Here is a 17,816-nt window from a genome sequence, read left to right on the forward strand (position 1 = left end):
TAAAGCAGCAGAGCGACGGTGACTTTTATTTTTACAATGCAAACTTCCACTTTGCATTAATGCCACTTAAAGCTGAACACAGAATATGTAGGAAGAAACAAATGTCACCACTTAACTTGTTAAAACGGTGATATCATCTGTAATCATCTGTAACCGGAAGGTTGCCGGTTCGATCCCCCTGCTCTCTCTGTCCTGGTCGTTGTGTCCTTGGGCAAGACACTTTACCCTACCGCCTACTGGTGTTGGCCAGAGGGGCCGATGGTGCGATATGGCAGCCTCGCTTCTGTCAGTCTGCCCCAGGGCAGCTGTGGCTACAACTGTAGCTGCCTCCACCAGTGTGTGAATGTGAGAGTGAATGAATAGTGGAACTGTAAAGCGCTTTGGGTGCCTAGAAAAGCGCTATATAAATGCAATCCATTATTATCATTATTATTATTATTATTTATATCCTGTGATAGCATCACACTCAAATTCACTGAACTCTGTAAAGAAACCCTTTTTTTCACAAATGTTTGTAAAAGCAGAGTGCATGACTGGGAGCTTTATTTTATACACCTATGTAGATAGGACTAAAACTCTAAGATTAACAAGTGTGGCCATGCACATTTGGTCCAATAATGTAAAATAACAGATTATACCTTAAAGTCTATCAAAGTTAAATTGAACCCTTTAACGTAATATTCACTTACACTTTTCTAGTATCCATTACTTTACTTCAAATTGAATGTGCTCAGCCTAGAGAGAAAAGATTGCTTAAATGGCCAAATAGCTTTGGTCTCGATTATGTGCTTTTATTTTTTAATAAGGTTGAATAAGTTCCTGAAGCAGCTGGACTGGAGTTTTTAAGCTAGTGTTACTCAAGCAGAACAAAAGAGTGTATTTGTTAGAGACTACTTTCAGCCGTGTGTCTGAAACACTAGAGTGTGTTTACGATACAAGAAAAGGACTTGTCACCCAGTGCAACTGTGTGGCTCAGGTGGTGTAGTTTTAATAGCTGCTGCATAACAATGAAACTCTGTGGCACAGAGAAATCCAATTTAAGCTCCAATTAAGCATTGGCTACATAGTTGAATCTTGATGAACTTGCTGGTTTGGGATTTGTTTTTTTTTCTAAAAGCTGTTCACTGTAAGAGACGCACAAAATATTATCACGCTTATTCTTTAAAACACATTGGAGCCCCCCTTTGGTTCCTGCTGAAAACAAGTAAAAAAGAATTTCATCAAATACCCGAATAGAGAGCAGCACCTGCTCCCAAGAAAGAAAACGAAAATATGTGAAACAATAAATCTCATTAAGAAGCAAAATATAATGCAATATTTCTATTAATCACCCCCCACCCCAAACTGTGCTTTTAATGAATGTTACAGTGTATGATCTGAAATTAGAAGGAATCCCCCGCGTGTCATCTCTCACATAAAAGGAAGCCCACACAGACCCACACCTGTTTAAACATGTTCCAGTAACTGTGTCAGCTCAGCAAATTTCCATGCAACTGATCAGCCAATTACCAGAGCAGTTATTGCCTCTGTCACGCCGTGCGAGTGCAGGGCAGTGCAGATCAATAAGATGTGTTCGTCCGAGCAGCACGCGCTTTTCTGAAAGGGAAGATGATGCTCAAATGGGATCAAATGCGTCTGCGAGTCTCTTTGAGGACCCCGAGTCAGACGCTGAGGCAATCGGGGTTAATGGGTGCACTGCAGCGCTTTGAGATTCGCCTACGAGAACATGCAAGTTGAATCCATTATCTGCTCGGCGACATTCAAACGGAAAAAAAAATGAGAAAAGATGAAAGAGTGAAATGATGTTGTTTACTTAAGGCTCGGGGCAGGGTCAGAGCTAGGACGAGACGGGATTGGGAACAGGTAGTGCAGTGGAAACGGGAACTAATAGCAAGGAAAGTGTGGCGGGGGGGATAGAGGAGTGTTGCAAACTGGTGCTGAACTTTAGCTAAACTGGAAAAGTAATAGTTGTTAAAGTGGGAGATCACGAAAAAAGATTTTTAAAGAATGAGATGGATGATTTAATTGCTATTTTCACATTTTATAAAAAAAAAAAGGTGATGAAGAAAAAGACGGGGTGGAATGAGAGACGCGTGCGGGGGTGAAAAACACAAAGTGAACTGATGAGTGTTTGACAGCCGAACAAGAGGAATTGTGGAGGTGGGTGTGTGACTAATGAGTGAGGGTGAAAGAGTGACAAGAGAATGAGCGGGAGAAAAGGGACGCAGAGATGAAAGCGAGGACAGACAAAAGGAGGAACTGCAGAGGTGAACGGAGCACCGGGAAGGAAGAGAAGACAGCGAAATCTGAAGCAAAAGCAAGAAAAATCAGTCAGAGACAGGAGAAGCTGAAGCAGCTGAACTGTAAGAAAGAAAGAAATACCAGAGCCTCGCAGTCGAGGCCTCTTAGTACATTTGTTGTGACAGCACTAGGGCTGTAGCTACCACTGAGGACACTGAAGTCATGCTCTCTGTATTTTTTAGAAATTCGAATGCATCGATGATAGTGAGGGAGTTCATGTCCTATGGTTAAAATTTGGTGCACATGCTGGAGTTTAATCTCAGGATAGGTTCAACTTGACATTCTATCAAAATAGAAAATAGTATTTAAGTGATGAATCTAACAGCATTTTGTAAAATCAAGTTTATAGCCTGTGAAAGGCTACAGTTTTTGTATTTCCCAACATGCATACTAAAGTACACAGATGATTTAAAAAAAAAAGAAACTACCCTCCTGATATAGTGCCCAAAATAAATAAACAAATAAAGGAACACTTTTTAATCAGAGTAATGGATCAAGTCAGTTCAACTTCTGGGATATTGATCTGGTCCGTTAAGTAGCAGAGAGGGTTGTTGATCAATTTCAGCTGCTTTGGTGTTAACGAAATTATTATCAAGTGCAGCAGAGAGCCAACAATGACACAACTCCCAAAACAATGGTTTTACAGGTGGTGGCGACTGAGGTTTTTCCCTACACATCCCTTCTCACTGTTTTTTCACTAGATTTGAATCTGGTAGGGTCAATGGCAGTACTAGTAGCATGAAGTGATACCTGGACCCTAAAGAGGTTGAACAGTTACTCAAACTCCTCCAGGATGGCCCAACAGTACCAGAAGGTTTGCTGTGTCTCCCAGCACAATCTCAAGAGTATAGAGGAGATTCCAGGAGAATCTCCTCGATGCTGTTACTCTAAGAGAGCTGGACAGGTCCGTAACCCATCAGCAGGGCCGGTATCTGCTCCATTGTGCAAGGAGGAACAGGTTAAGTACAGCCAGAGCTACAAAATAACCTCCAGCAGGCCATTTTTCACAGATGAGAGTAGGGTTAGCCCTGAGACCATGTGACAGACATGAAAAGATCTCGAGAAGCTGCTATGCTGTCTGTAACACCGTTCAGCTTGATGGTAAATGGACTGATTCTTATAGAGCGCTTTTCTACTCTACTTCTACTGGAGTACTCCAAGCAACATGCCACATTCACCCATTCACAGTCTTCTATGCTTTCAATTGCTTTCTAATATCTAACATTCATATTCTGATGGAGAGCAACTTGGGGTTAATATCTCACCCAAGGATATTTGGCATGCAGACTAGTGGGAGCCAGGGATTGAACCACCAAACCTTCCAATCAGTAGATGACCTGATCTACCTCCTGAGCTACAGCCACCCCAGATCAGTTTGGTGGTGGGTCAGTGATGGTCTGGGGAGGCTTATCCATGGAGGGACACAAAGACCTCTGAGGCCTCAACAAAGTCACCCGCACTACCTTAGTTATCAGGATCAAATCCTTGGACCCATTGTCAGAGCGTAAGCTGGTGCAGTGTGTCCTGGGTTCCTCCTAGTGCATGACAATGTCCAGCTTCATTGCCCCAACAATGAATGAAACATTGGGACAATGTTGTTGGGCATAAAAACAAGCACGTGGGTGCCCAACAAAATACTGATTACAATTTTGAGTTGCTGCAGGTAAACTTGGCTAGCTCACCACATTATTTTTCCAATTTGATTTTCAGAGTGTATCTGAATTCAGCCCTCTGTATCATTTCCATCCTTCCAGAATCCTTCCGTTCCTAACACACGACCCAGGCCATATCAGTATCGACATGCAGCATTATTTTTTTCCCATTGAGATCTGATGTGGTTTTAAAATATTCATTATATTTTTTCAGCAATACAAATTTGACTTACTTACATACTTACTTAGGTGTGCCCATGTGAGAAAAACAGCTCAGACCTCTGGGCCCCAGAATTTGGTCTGGTTGTTTAACTGGATTGGAAACTGTGCAGCTGGGAGGGCAGGCAGACAGCTTGGGCTCTCTGTCATGTTCCTCGAGTTGTTCTGTAGCGTAGCTGTGTCAAACTAACAGCAACATAATGCCAGACTACAGCACAACACTGCGTCGCAACAAGATGATCGATGTTGTTCACATCACCCATCAGAATTTGTAATGTTTCAGCTGATATATGTGTATATGTTTAAGTTTATACATTTATAAGTCAAAGCATTTTGTTAGCTCCTAGATTTGAATCTGGAGACGTCTCACAAAGCTTTATGTAATCTATAAAGCTTTATGTACTCTATTTTGGCTGACATTTGCAATATTTTGAGATTTGACAGTCCTCCAGAAATAGCTACCATTCCACTAAAATAATTTTTTTAGACTATACTTCAGAAAAGGCTATGAAACAACCTTTAGACTTTTAGTAAATAGCATGGGATTAGCTAACTAAATAAATACCAAAAGAAAAACGCAAATAACACATACAAACAGGTTGTGAGGTCTGGAGATTTTCTGGCGTCCTACCCACAGCCCCGCTGATGGTGCAGTTTCCAGCAGCAGCAACATCCAACCAAAAAGTACACTGATGTGTTTAAAAGCAGTATAGCAGTCAGTGTGTGTAGTAAGCATACAGAAAAGGACAAGAAAATAATTACATAAAGAAACTTAATGTGTAACCAAATATATTTTCTCTCTCCCGAAGCCAACCAGCATAGGACGTGACTGCACACACACACACACACACACACACACACACACACACACACACACACACACACACACACAAATGAGCACACAGCGAGTGCAGTACTGGGAGCTGATCAACGCTTGATTATCTTCCCCCCAGTGCAGCGCACCCTAAGCAGAATCAAATCGGATGACTTCATTAGCATATCATCTGCATAATGGCTCAACCAGAGCAAGGGCATTTGCCTGCTACATGGCTTCTACCATGTCTCATCCTGAAGGGGGGTTAGTGGTGGTGGAGGGTTAGAGATCCTCTTTCATTTCTGTTCTAACTAAGCATATGCTGGACTTCTTTTTTGAGTCACATGGCTCCTTTAGACATCTCAACAGCCCAGTTAATTGAGGGCATGATTATGAAAGAAAAATGTGACTGAAGATAATTTCTCTGCATTGTGCACAATCTCTGGAGTTACTGTATAGCCCATTATCATCGTCTCAGAGGCAAATTAAACACGTGGGCACCGATGTTTGCGCAGCCAATATTAACTGCCTGAGTTTTTCTGTTTTAGCACTCTGAACCCCTCTCTTGGAAACCGGTGGTATGGTTAATCGAATCAACTGGAATTTGCTTATTTTGTCACAGAAAAGGGGTGAGCAGGGCGTCACCGGTGTCGTGTATTTCGTTTCAGTCACGCTGGCCTAAAAAGACATCAGATATTATCAAGACTCTCAGAATATTCATTGTCTCCAAATGGTGTCACTTTAAAGGTTTTTATTCTTAATCTAAAATAACTATGCCCTTGGTTAGTATAAAAAATTGTTCTTTCATTTCACCTTTTTAACATTTCATATCGCTTACTTTGTAACTCCACAGTTAATAGAAGTCACATTTCCATTAGCTCTCTGCCTTCATGGTTCATGGGTCAAAATTTCACCAGCCAGGATAGAAAATGTTTTTAAATTGAGACAGCGCCTTTACAGACTCCGCTGTGTTAGAAGACTGCAGGAAACACACTGCATGAGCACTACACTTCATCATCACACACACATATAAGCTTTCATACACATACATGCAAATATGATTCTAAAATCATGAAAAATCTTCATTTCATAGGTGTAAAGACTGCCATGAGTTATACATAGAAAAAAAAGAAAGAAACAGAAAAAACTGATTTAAAAACATGCAAAAAAGTCCAGTATTGACATTACATAAAAATCTGGACCTCATACTTATGAAAGCTAGGACGCATATGATGCAGAAATGAAGAGGGTAAGCAGCAGCCAGGCGCTGCTAATCAAATGCAACTGATTAACTGATCATCAGCAAGTGTGACCAGAAGACTGCACAGGCCTCAGTCAGCATGCTAAATGATAACATCCATGTACAGTCTGTAGAGACATTTGGCCATAATGCATAACACCACATGTGGCAAAAGCCAAACACAGCATATCCGCACAAACACCTCATGTCAACTGTCAGCAGTATTGGAGGGGTATTGATTTTGACTTGTTTTGCAACCACTGCTCCTGGCCACCTTGCAGTCATCGAGTCCACCATGAACATCTTTGTGTACCAAAGTATTCTAGAGCCAAATGTGAGGCCATCTGTCTGACAGCTAAAGCTCGGCTGATATTGGGTCACCAAATCACCAACTGGATGGCTGAAAAAGAAAAGAATCACAGTGTCGCGATGCTCCAGACCTCAGCCTGACTAAAATGTAAGAGAGCTGTGTATATATGAATTCTCCCAAATGTGAATGAACTACAGCAACACTGTCAAGAAGAGTGAGCTAAAACTCCTCCACAACGATGTGAGAGACTGATAAAGTCATACAGAAAATATTACTTCAAGTTATTGCTGTTAAAGGTGGTTCTAGAAGCTATTAAATCACGGGGAATACTTTGTTTCTCAGAAGACTGCAGAGTCCTTTGAAAATGTTCTCTTTCATATAGCTGCATATACCTGTTCCTCTTTAATCCAACGCAGCACAAAAAGCAGAGTGAGCTATGTTTGTGTCATGGTCTGTGCACAAGAGCTCTAAATTTGGTTGTAATTTTAAAGCAATCAAACCTAAAATAGGCCACAGTGAGAATTTTGTTTTTGTCTTTTCAAATAGAAACTCAAGAACTAGTTAGTCTGCTGACATATAGCAGTTAATGTTTATGAATGCAGAAAGCTAATAAAAAATCAAATTATCATCAACTGATAGCCGGTCGTCTCCAGACTGCATTTTGGGAAATCTTTTTCCTGTTTTCTTCATCCCTCCCCCCCAAAATAAACAATAAATCAAAGAACCAAAGCAGAAAAGAGCTGTTTGTAACCACCACTCAAAATTTTCACACACTGCAGTTTTCAATTAAATATTTTACCGCATTTCACTGAAATCTTTTTTAGCAGTTTCTTAACCTTTTTACAAACTAACAAACAACATATGAAAAAATAACTGCCTGAGCCAAGGACAACCGGAAACGGGGGGAAGAATTAAGCAATAAGAGGAGGGAGAAGGAAAAGAAAGAGGCGACGTGCTCTAGCAGTGGTTGCTGCATTCGTAAACCGTTCTGCTGCCATGTTTGTTTACTTTCTCCCTGGTGTGAACATCTATGCATGGCTGCAGCCATCACATCTACACATGTCACCCGTCTGCACGATCACACAACGGTCTGCACAGACACACTCTCTCCTGCATATTCCTAAGCCTTCCTGCGCTCATACTTACACTCTCACAATACAGCCCTTCAAGCCACATCTTAACCTAGTTCTTCACATAAATCCCACTTGTAAGATCTCATGCACTTCGCAAACAATGCACAGCATTCCTTAGATTTCAGCCCAATGTGAACTCGTACTCCAGTATTTATTTATTTATATATTTTATACGAGATATGATTTGACCTACTTCTGACAGATTACCTCAGCCGGACAAGTTAAATCACGTGGTCGACGAATCAGACTTTGGAAGAATGATAAGGACGTTTTCAATTTGCATGTATATATTTGCAGATGTGTTGTAATGAATTTATGTAACGTGTCAGCTGAACTTTCACTGGTCACGGAGAGGAAACAGTGCACATTTTGCACGTGCCAGCTAATAATCACAATTCACTAACTAATGGGATGAGAGCGATGCTTAACCAAGAGCAAATTTCTCACGGTGATAAACAGCGACACAAATAAAGATGGACAAATACGTCAGTTGCATATTTGCATTCACTCTCTCTCACTCTCTCTCGCTCTCTGTTGTGTAACCGCTGACGTACTGGTGATCCGTGAAAAAGTGGGAATCAGTTTTGCTCGGTTGATCCCAGAGGTCAGCAGCAGGGAGAGACAGAGAGGAAAGCAAAAAGAAGGAGAGAAAGGCTACCAAATATCGTAATGACATCAGTGAGTTAGAAGTTTGCACTGTAGCTGACTTTTTTTAAATTTTTGTCCAACGTCTGGGAGAACCGGAGATGCAGGAAATGGAGAAATAGGGCGAGAGAGGAGAAATAACACGACAAGAGGATGATTTAAACTAAATGGAAAACAAAAGGCCAGAGTAACAGAGTGAAACAAGAGTATGAGAGAAATGAAGGAAATGGCAAAGTATAGAAAACGATATGTGGAGAGAAATGGGAGAAAACATGCAACGGATATTTGAAGGCACAATCAATGCTCTCAGATTCTAGAAACAAATCTTTGAATGCCTTTGATCCTTGAACAGAATTTGCTTGTTGCTTCTACTTTCAGTTTGAGTTTTGAGCCATTTATGTTACGACTCCCAGATATTCTTTTTGGTTTTAGTCCAGCCAATCAGCCTCTTTTAGAAACAATGAGCTGCGGGAGGAAAGCCACAGGTATAGAAGAGAAGGTCTCCATTTACTACTCATATTTCCTGACTGCTTTGAGGAGCAGCCGGTCAGTGCTGAAATTTAATTGGACCAGTGGCCTCAATTTGTAGCAACTTTGAAACCCACCTTGAGGGTTGCGGTGTAGTTTTGGATTGAGTAATGAGGATGGGCAAAGTTAAACTCAATTTCAGGGTGAGCGTCTGTCCGTAAATAGCTATTTATCAACAGAACAGCCAACGCACGACAAGGCCAATAAGTGACAGCTGGTGCTCTGAATCCAGCGTCTGAAGCATGACAGGAAAACTCCCATCGGTTGTCTATGTGGCATGGATGGGAATGAACCAAGCCTCCGACGACATGCATTGCCTGTCGGTGTCATGCACTACAAAGGACAAGAAAGGACAAATGTTTCATTTTCCAACGACCCATCATGTGTCAGTCAGTAAAGGACGGGGTAAAGTTAGGTAAAGTTTTCTGCCTTACTTTTTTTAGAAGCAGAAAATCAATTTAATGTCAATTTGCTTCAGTAAAACATAGCATTCAGGGATATCCTCAGAGCTTTCTCCTTGCTCCCCACAGTATTTTCCTAAAAAGGACTGTAAAATACAGTAATATTCCCTTCCAAGCTCTTAGTACATGAGTTCTCTTAACACATTTTTCACACATGTGCCAACATTACAATAATTTCAAAATCTTTTAGTTAAACTTCATCTGTCTAATGAATTTTCAATGCACGTTTTGAATTATTTGTCCAAAAGTTGAGCTTTGATATTTCACAAGGGGGAAAATTAATCCAACACATTTTTAGAGGGCAAACACAAAATATGTTTTCATTTTAATGGAAAACCCTGAATCTAAACTTTCATCTCAACAGTCCACAGATAGGCTGCTAAAAAGGATATCGATCAATGACAGAAAATCAGATTTATCTACAGACTCCAAGTGGACTGGTTCTTATGTTCCCATTGAATAACATTCTCAGGGGTTTCATAACTGCAGTAGTTTGGATTGTAAGTTACAGCCCTGTTAAACAGTATGTTGTCCAGTGACTCCTGTCCTATGAAAAACTAAGTAGATCCATGAGTCAGTGTCTTGTAGAACCACCTTAAGCAGCAATAACTTGAAGTAACTGTTTCCTGTATGACTATCAGTGGAGGAATGTTGGTCCACTCTTCTGTATAACGTTCCTTCACCTCCTTCACTTGAAGGTTGTAGATATTCTTCTATGCACAACTCTCTTAAGGTCCCAGTTTAGCTTTTTAATCAGTTTGAGGTCTGGACTTGGTCATTTCAATCTTTTTCAGCCAATATTTGATATTTATCATTTCAGCAATGCTGGTCTCCTCCGGGCAACCTTTCCAAACAAGTCCTACTTGTTCAGTTGTTTTTTGTTGTATTGTCTTAACATTTAACAGTAAAGATGCTAACTGAGGTGTGTAACTGAGACGTAGCTCTTTGGGGGTTTTTTACAGTTTCTCTGGGCATTGCACGGTACGATCTTCAGTTAAATTTGCTGGCATGCCCACTTCTGAGAAGACTGTGGCATTGAGGTAACACACTTGCTCCATGCTCCAGACCAGCAAACTGCTAGAATTTTTGCTAATGATCATTTGATTAATTACGTTTGATTAGCAGAAGCTGGCTGCTCCTTACCCTCCTCATTCCTATGGAAGCAGCAAGAGTGCATAGTCCTGTGAAAAACTTTCTTTTTCACATGACTGTATTTATAAAGATGTAAAACAGTATTTATCACTTCACATTATTTAAAAGTATTAAGCTAACCTAACTACATCAGAATAATCTTTCCTGTTTAACGCTGACAACTTTGAGTGTGATTATATCAATAACAGCTTTAATATAAAACATAAATGACTCAAAGCAGCTGGAGTTAAAGTGTCTTTTTTATGAAAACAGCGGGTATTTTTAATGCCATTCCCTAATAGCACTTATACTGGGATAATTAATTCATATAGTTCTCGATTTGGGAATCACATGAATAAGAGCAGGGGCATGTTAGCCCATTGGTTCCATGTCTGCTATTATTATTTCAACATGAAATTTCTTGCAAACGTACAACTTAAGTTGTGCCGACATTACCCTCAGATCTACACTCCTGCGTCACAGATTGTGGCTCACAGCGGCTTACTTAGCCACAACCTGCTAGAGTTATTGCCCCTCATCCTTAACCAGCACTGACTCAGGTGACAGCAATTGAGAGCTGATGCTGGAGCCAGTGAAAAAGAAAATGTTCAAATGATTCAATAAGTCCAGCACACAGTGGCAGCTCATGACTTGTCTCAAAACACCAGCACCCACTGTGTTAACTCGCCTACCCACAGAATCCTGACACGAATCAATGTTTCATTATATGTCACTCACAAATTTTCAAGCATCAACACACATCAACCACTCAGAAAAGGAGAAATGTAATCATTCCTTGGATTGACATATCAAGCAATGCAACACAACACAGCAAAAGAAAAAAAAAACACATACACTGCAAATTTGTTCTGAAGCAAAAAAACTAACTTTTTTCTGCCCTTTAACATTTAAAATAAATCTTACATGAGTGCTGAAGGTATAGTTACAGTATTTTCTGAAACTACTGAGACACAAGAGACGACACCACTAAAGAACGACATCTACAGTACTCTGGTGTCCGAGTCCGGTGACCAAACCAAAAAGCTAAGAGGCGTATGGACAGAGCTCTTCATAAATGCCACTGAAGTCTGGCAGCATCTGTGGGCAGCAGTAAGCCCTCCCATCTTAAGCCTGACTGTGATTCGAGACACGTGACGCCCACATGACTTTGAAGTAGAGAAACAGAAGAGAGAGCTAAGAGGAAGATGAGGAGAGCAAAAGTGAGAAAGGCTAGGATACCGAGGCAGACAGAGATGAATAGGGTGGGACAAAGGCAGAGAGGCCAACTGAGAAAGAAGGAATCAAGTAAGCAGTGACGTGCAGGGAGAGAGTGTATATACAGAGGAGGCAGAAACAGAATGAGTGCCGCAGAGGCAGAAAGCAAAAATCTTGTCAGTTGGAACTCTGCGGCAGGACTTTGAGGGGATAATTAGGGAGAGTGACTCCAGAAGTGGAGAATAAGTTCTCAGTCCTAAGCCTTCATGCTGAGGGATTAGACTTGGGCTGAGCTCCTTTCTCTCACTCTCCTGCTCTCCAAGGACTCTAACTGCTCTCTAAAGTGGACCGCTGACAACTTGGCAATGGGGACAAGCTACTGTAGCTGTGCCTGCGCTCTGTCCATACTGTTTCATTACAGAAAAAGCCAGTAGCCTTTTTAGGATCGTTCACAGTACTGGCAGTGAGTGCAATTATAGAAAAAAAACCTGGCACATTTCAGTTCTATCCAATAGCCTGTAGTAATGTCGGATGTATTATTATCACCTTTGGATTGCTATCCATCCATTTTCTCCCACTTACCAAGGTCCAGGGTCACAGGGGCAGCAGTGTAAGCAGAAATGCCCAGACCCCCAGCTGCCTCCTTCAGCTCTTCCAGGGGGGGCACCAAGGCATTCCCAAGCCAGCCAAGAGATGTAATCTCTGCAGCATGTCCTGGCTCTGCCTCAGGGCCTCCTCCTGGTGCGAGATGCCTAGAACACCAGCTCCTGAGAGGCACCTGGTTAGATGCCTGAGCTCTTTACCCTGTCCATATAGGATGAAGCCCAGCCAACATTAAGAGGAAGCTCAGGTCTGTGACTTGGATCGGTGATCTTCTTCTTTCGGTCTTGTGGTGTGTGTAGGAAAGTAGATCAACCAGTAAATTGACAGCTTTGTTTTCACCATCAGCTCAACTCACCATAACAGACCAGTACAAAGTCTACATCACTGCTGATCCCACACCAATCCATCTCTCCATTCTCCCCTCAATCATGAACAAGATCCTCCTCCAACCAGAACAGGAACTCGTGCCTGGCCTCAAAGTAAGCACTTCAAAATTCCTCAGTGTTGAAGTACTAATTCTCACTGCAGCTGCTGCAAACTCAATTTCCCCAGTACGAGCTGGAAGTCACTGCCCAGTGAAACCAACAAAACCACATCATCCCCATAAAGGTGAGATGAGCTCTTGAGGTCACTGTACCAGACAACTTCCACCTCTTGACTGCGGCTAGAAATTTTGCTCAAGAAAATTGTGAACAGAATCAACTTTACATTGCACTTATTATAAACTGTAAAAATATTCTGTCTCTCTTCATTGTGTGCCTGCATTCGAATACAATTCATTTAGGCTTTAATATTCTTAAAACTTAGAGAAAAGCCAGGTAGAGAAACATGCAATCTGCCTTGCAGTCTCATCTCTGATATTGATACTGTTACCACCAGATGAACACCAGATGTCTGGATGGAGGCACATCTCTCATGAGACATAGGGGAAAAAATCATCATGTAAAAGGGAACTGAAGGTACTGAGTGGTTGTTCTTTGTTAAAAATAGGATCCTGTGGAATAATTACTGTACCATTAAGGGTATAAATTTTGTTCATTGTACAGCTAAGTGTTAAAGTAACACAGAAGAAAATAACCCTTCTTTCAATGTGTTACTTCGACGTGTTAATAAACATAGCACACATTCAATCTGTGATTGACATTAACACCTCAAGTGTTGATGTGATACATGTAACAGCTGATGTGTCTGGCAGCTGAAGCACAGTTACTATCTACAGATAACCAAACTCAAAATATTGAAACCAACAATGAACATTATGGCGTCTCCTTTGAGTCATCATAAGCTCTTTATCTGAATGACATAAAAGTATGACTGAAATTGGATTGTTATAAATGCTGCCCTATTTTCCATCTCCCAAAGACAAAATAGGTTAAATTCAGTAATAAAGTTGCTCATAAGAATAAAGGACATTAAATCTTCACCAGACATTTACATTAATTAGATAAACGAGGCACTCAAATCTGAAAATATCTGTAGCCTGAAGTTCAGCATTTTGCTAACTAGAGCAATGTTACTAACTGGAGCACAGTCCTGGTCCACTGCCATAGCTTATAAAAAAGTTTGCCATGTCAACTTATGCTATGCATCAAAAAGTTGCATCTCTGAGCCAAGAACAATGGGGTTCTCTTGGATTGCAAGAGACTAAAACTTTCCCTATGGCTTAACGGTTACGTGCAATATCAGCCCCAGATCTGAGTAGAGGGATGACAAGGTGCTCCACATTTTTCATTACAAATATATAATCTTGCAACACTGACACTCTCGCCTGGCCCCTTCGGCTGCAGCTATCATTTTTCTTTTTTCCTCCTTTTTTTTTCTGTGGTCGACTCGGGTCTTTTGTGTAGTCTGTTTTCCCCAGCCTCCTGTTTACGGTGCCCTTTGACCGCTGTGCCATTTACAGCACACACACACACTCACACACTACTGCAGAGACATGGATCTAATAACACGGGGACCGTGGCATGTCCTCATTTTACTCATCACAGTGTAATGTGAACACTGGCTTGGCTGCTGTCTCTGTTTTAGAGTCATATTGTATCATGTTTAAGCATTCCTTGATTAAAAGGCTACATATTGATTCATATGTCACACAAGTCTAGAGACAATATTCCCACTTACACCTATTAGTAACTTTAAATCCTCAGTCCATCTTACTGACATGTCCTCAGATTGCGGGAGGAAAATAAAATCCCCAAGAGAGTTACATAGAAAGTCCCGTGTATCATATCTGGCTCCTTCTTCTTCTCTTGTGCAACAGAGCTAACAGCTGAATTGCTTTAGGATTGCTCACTACATAGCCATTCCAACCTATTTTGCTTAAGTGATATAAATGTAGGGGAATTCATTTTTAGCCCACACACAGGGAAAAGTCAGTCTGATAGGCGATGGGTAAATCAAACACATTACAGTGAAGCTTCATTGTAAATCCATCTGTGTAAAAAGTCAGCAGATACATTACTGTCCCGGGTAATTGGTGATATTGAACTGCTCACATAGAGTCACATCAAAACAATGACTACCCAATCAGAACTACCATTTACATACTGCAGGCAGTAGACGTCTTCCCCCAGATATAAAAAAGTTGGGAGCCTGTGTAAACTGTAAGCAAAACAGAATACAATGATTTGCAGATCTCATAAATCCATATTTTACTTACAACAGAACATAAAAAACATCAATTCTGATTTAAAAAAATATTAGCTCATTTTGAATTTGATAACAGCAACATGTCTCAAAAAAAGTTGAGATGGGGCAACAAAGGATGGAAAGATTAAAAAAAACAGAGAAACATTTAGCAACTAATTAGGTTAATTTGCAACAATCAGTAATATGATGTGATGTGGTATAAAAAGAGTATCTTAGAGAAGCAGAGCTTCTCAGAGGTAAAACGTCATGGTCCTGAGTCTGGTGACCCAGTGTTTATGTTTTAATTATTTTATATACCATGACTTAGTAGTTTTCTTATGGTTTTGTCTTTTGTAATTTCTAGCTCTCTAATTGTTCAGTGTTTTGTGATTTCTAGTTCTGGGGTGTTGTTCCTGTGCCCCACCATGTTTAGTGTAGGTTTAGTTCTGTCTTCATGTTTATTTTCATGTTCCCCAGTCAGTCGTGTCTCATGTCGCAGTTTTCTTCTCCTGTCCTTGTGCTCCATTTTCGATCTGCTCCTGATGTTTCAGTGTCAAGTCTGTGTCTCTGTGTCTGTCCTGTGTTTTCTGTTTTACTTTGATAGTCCTTGTCCTATGTCAGCGCATTCAGTTTTGCTTCCTCCTCGTCTCTCTGTTGTTGTGCCATCCCCTCGCAGTGCTGTGTGTTTCCTCCATGCTTCTGGTAATGTTCTGGTTCTCTCTTTCCCGGTTTTATTTTCTAGTTTGGACTTCATGTTTTGAGTTTCTAGTTTAGTTTTCTGGTATTAAATGTTTCTCCAGCAATAAAGCTGGCGTTTTGAGTTTACTCCTGCGTTTGGGTCCTTCATCCTGCCTGCCACAGCACACACCTTGACATAAAAATGTGCAAAGGTTCAACAATCTGGGGAAAAAAACTGCATCCAAAACTATAAAGCAACCTTAGAAAAATGTTCCTCAATGTGAAATTGCAATGACTTTGACTATATCATTGTATACAGAACATACACTGTAATTTAATCAAAAGGTTCAGAAATTCTGGAGGAATCTCTGTGCGCAGTGGATAGTGATAATCAATGTTAGATGCCTATTATCTTTGGGCAGTCAGACTGCATTTCATAGATAACAGGGAGGATTTTGTCCTGGAAATCTCTGCATTGGCTCAGGCAAACAAACAAAAATTCACCATCTGTCAGCTCAGTTGAACAAACTATGGATTTCTGTTTTTTTATTTATATTTTACAGAGTGTCCTAACTTTATTGGAATTGGGTTTTTTAAAGATGTGCAGGAAGTTGCAGAACTATCAACTCTGTATCAAAACAGTGTGTGTGTGTGTGTGTGAGTGTGTGTGTGTGTGTGTGTGTGTGTGTGGGGGGGGGGGGGGGGGGGGGGGGAGTGTCTAACTGCTTACTACATTTTTCCACCATGTGAAAACCGATCCTGACTGCTATCAGAGTTTAGGACACGGATTGAACTGATGGATTTGAGGACGTTTGTGTAAAGTTTCTCAGAGTTTCATCCAGAAAGCCTTTTTCATGTAGCATGCTATCTTTTTGCCTACTGTCTTTAGGAACGCGTAGCCTCAGACTGGCCATATGATACATGAAGGCAAGGGTATATATAAAGGGTACCAGTATCGTACATATACTGTTAAAAGGGTGGGTGCTCATATTAAACATGGCACACAGCTCTGTTTGTGAGTGCTGTCTGTGAGCAGAGGGTTTGAGGGAGAGGAACTAAAACAGAGGATGAACTGAGGGACTGCACAAAAACCCAGTGAAAGAGAATTGAGGATTATTTTTGAACTGTTAACCATGCAAAGCTACAAATGAAAATTTGAAGGTGCAAATGAGCAAAATAGCTCTTCTTTCAGATCCTTTTTACAAGACTCTCTTTATGAAATTTTAACAGGAAGCCGTGTTAATTACAAGGAGCTACCGTTAGCTTAATTAGCCAAGGAGTGCTGATCAAATCTGCTAAGCTGATCAAATTGCCTGCAGTCATTTCAGTCAGTAAATTAAATGACTGCAGGCTAAAATGAGAAAACCTGCTGTTGCTTACCTCTGCTGAAAGCAAGGAGTGACTGATTACAAAATACCTCGAAATTTCAAGTGTCAAAGTCCCCCCGTTAGTAGAGCAAACAGCAATATGCAACATGCAAGAACAGAAAGACTGATAGGGTGTGTCAACAGTAGCTAAGAGGGCGGGCTCACAATCAATCAAACCAATCCACTGTCGTGAACATGGGACACTTGTGCACATGACTACATCTCATGCTAGCTACTTTAAATAAGAAAATATGCTATTTTCTTTCAAACTGATATCAATCAAGATGACGCTGAGACACAAACGTGGCAGGATATCCCGTAAAAACGCACAACTAACAAAAATGGGCCACATGGCTTTGATCAATGTATAATGAGAATATTGTCTGCACTACACAGAGGTTGCTTCTATGGCCTCATTTAAATGAAGTTAAATGTTAGGTCAAATACACCAATTACTCTTTTTTTTGCGAGACACAGAACTGTCATAACACATGCATCCTCACACAGACAGGCTATTATTAATATTTACTGCTTGCTAAGACAATGAATAATCCATTTTTCTCATCATGTATATTTAACGGTGATAATTAAGAGAGACTCATTTAGTCTGTGGTACTGACACTGTGTTTCTTTCCACCCTCTCTCACCTCTCCACTCACTCGTTCATCGTTCATGCAACGATAACTGTGGGCGTTCGTTAGCTGAAAAGCATCAGGTCCTGTGACTTTCCTGGCACTCTCCCATAATCACACGGATGAGCAAAGAAATATGTTAAATAATCACTCGAAGTGAATTAAAAGTAAGAGGCAGTGAAAATTCAGCCCATAAATGTAAACACACAGAGAGAGCTCTCGCAGCTCAGATGAAAGAAAAGTAGGGAAAAAAGGATTT

At 40.8% G+C, this 17,816-nt stretch overlaps 1 protein-coding gene and 1 long non-coding RNA gene across 2 annotated transcripts in view; both read right to left on the minus strand.

Annotated features, from left to right (window-relative positions):
• Positions 1-17,816, minus strand: part of nrxn3b (neurexin 3b) — a 307,342-nt gene that overhangs the window by 276,525 nt on the left and 13,001 nt on the right.
• LOC109197782 (uncharacterized) lies at positions 14,208-17,815 on the minus strand. The gene is made up of 2 exons (XR_002058855.2): positions 16,939-17,815; positions 14,208-15,748 (listed from the first exon to the last, which is right to left on the minus strand). It is a non-coding gene; the product is annotated as an uncharacterized LOC109197782 (long non-coding RNA).

This window comes from Oreochromis niloticus, linkage group LG15, assembly GCF_001858045.2.
Source record: "Oreochromis niloticus isolate F11D_XX linkage group LG15, O_niloticus_UMD_NMBU, whole genome shotgun sequence".
NCBI lineage: Eukaryota > Metazoa > Chordata > Actinopteri > Cichliformes > Cichlidae > Oreochromis > Oreochromis niloticus.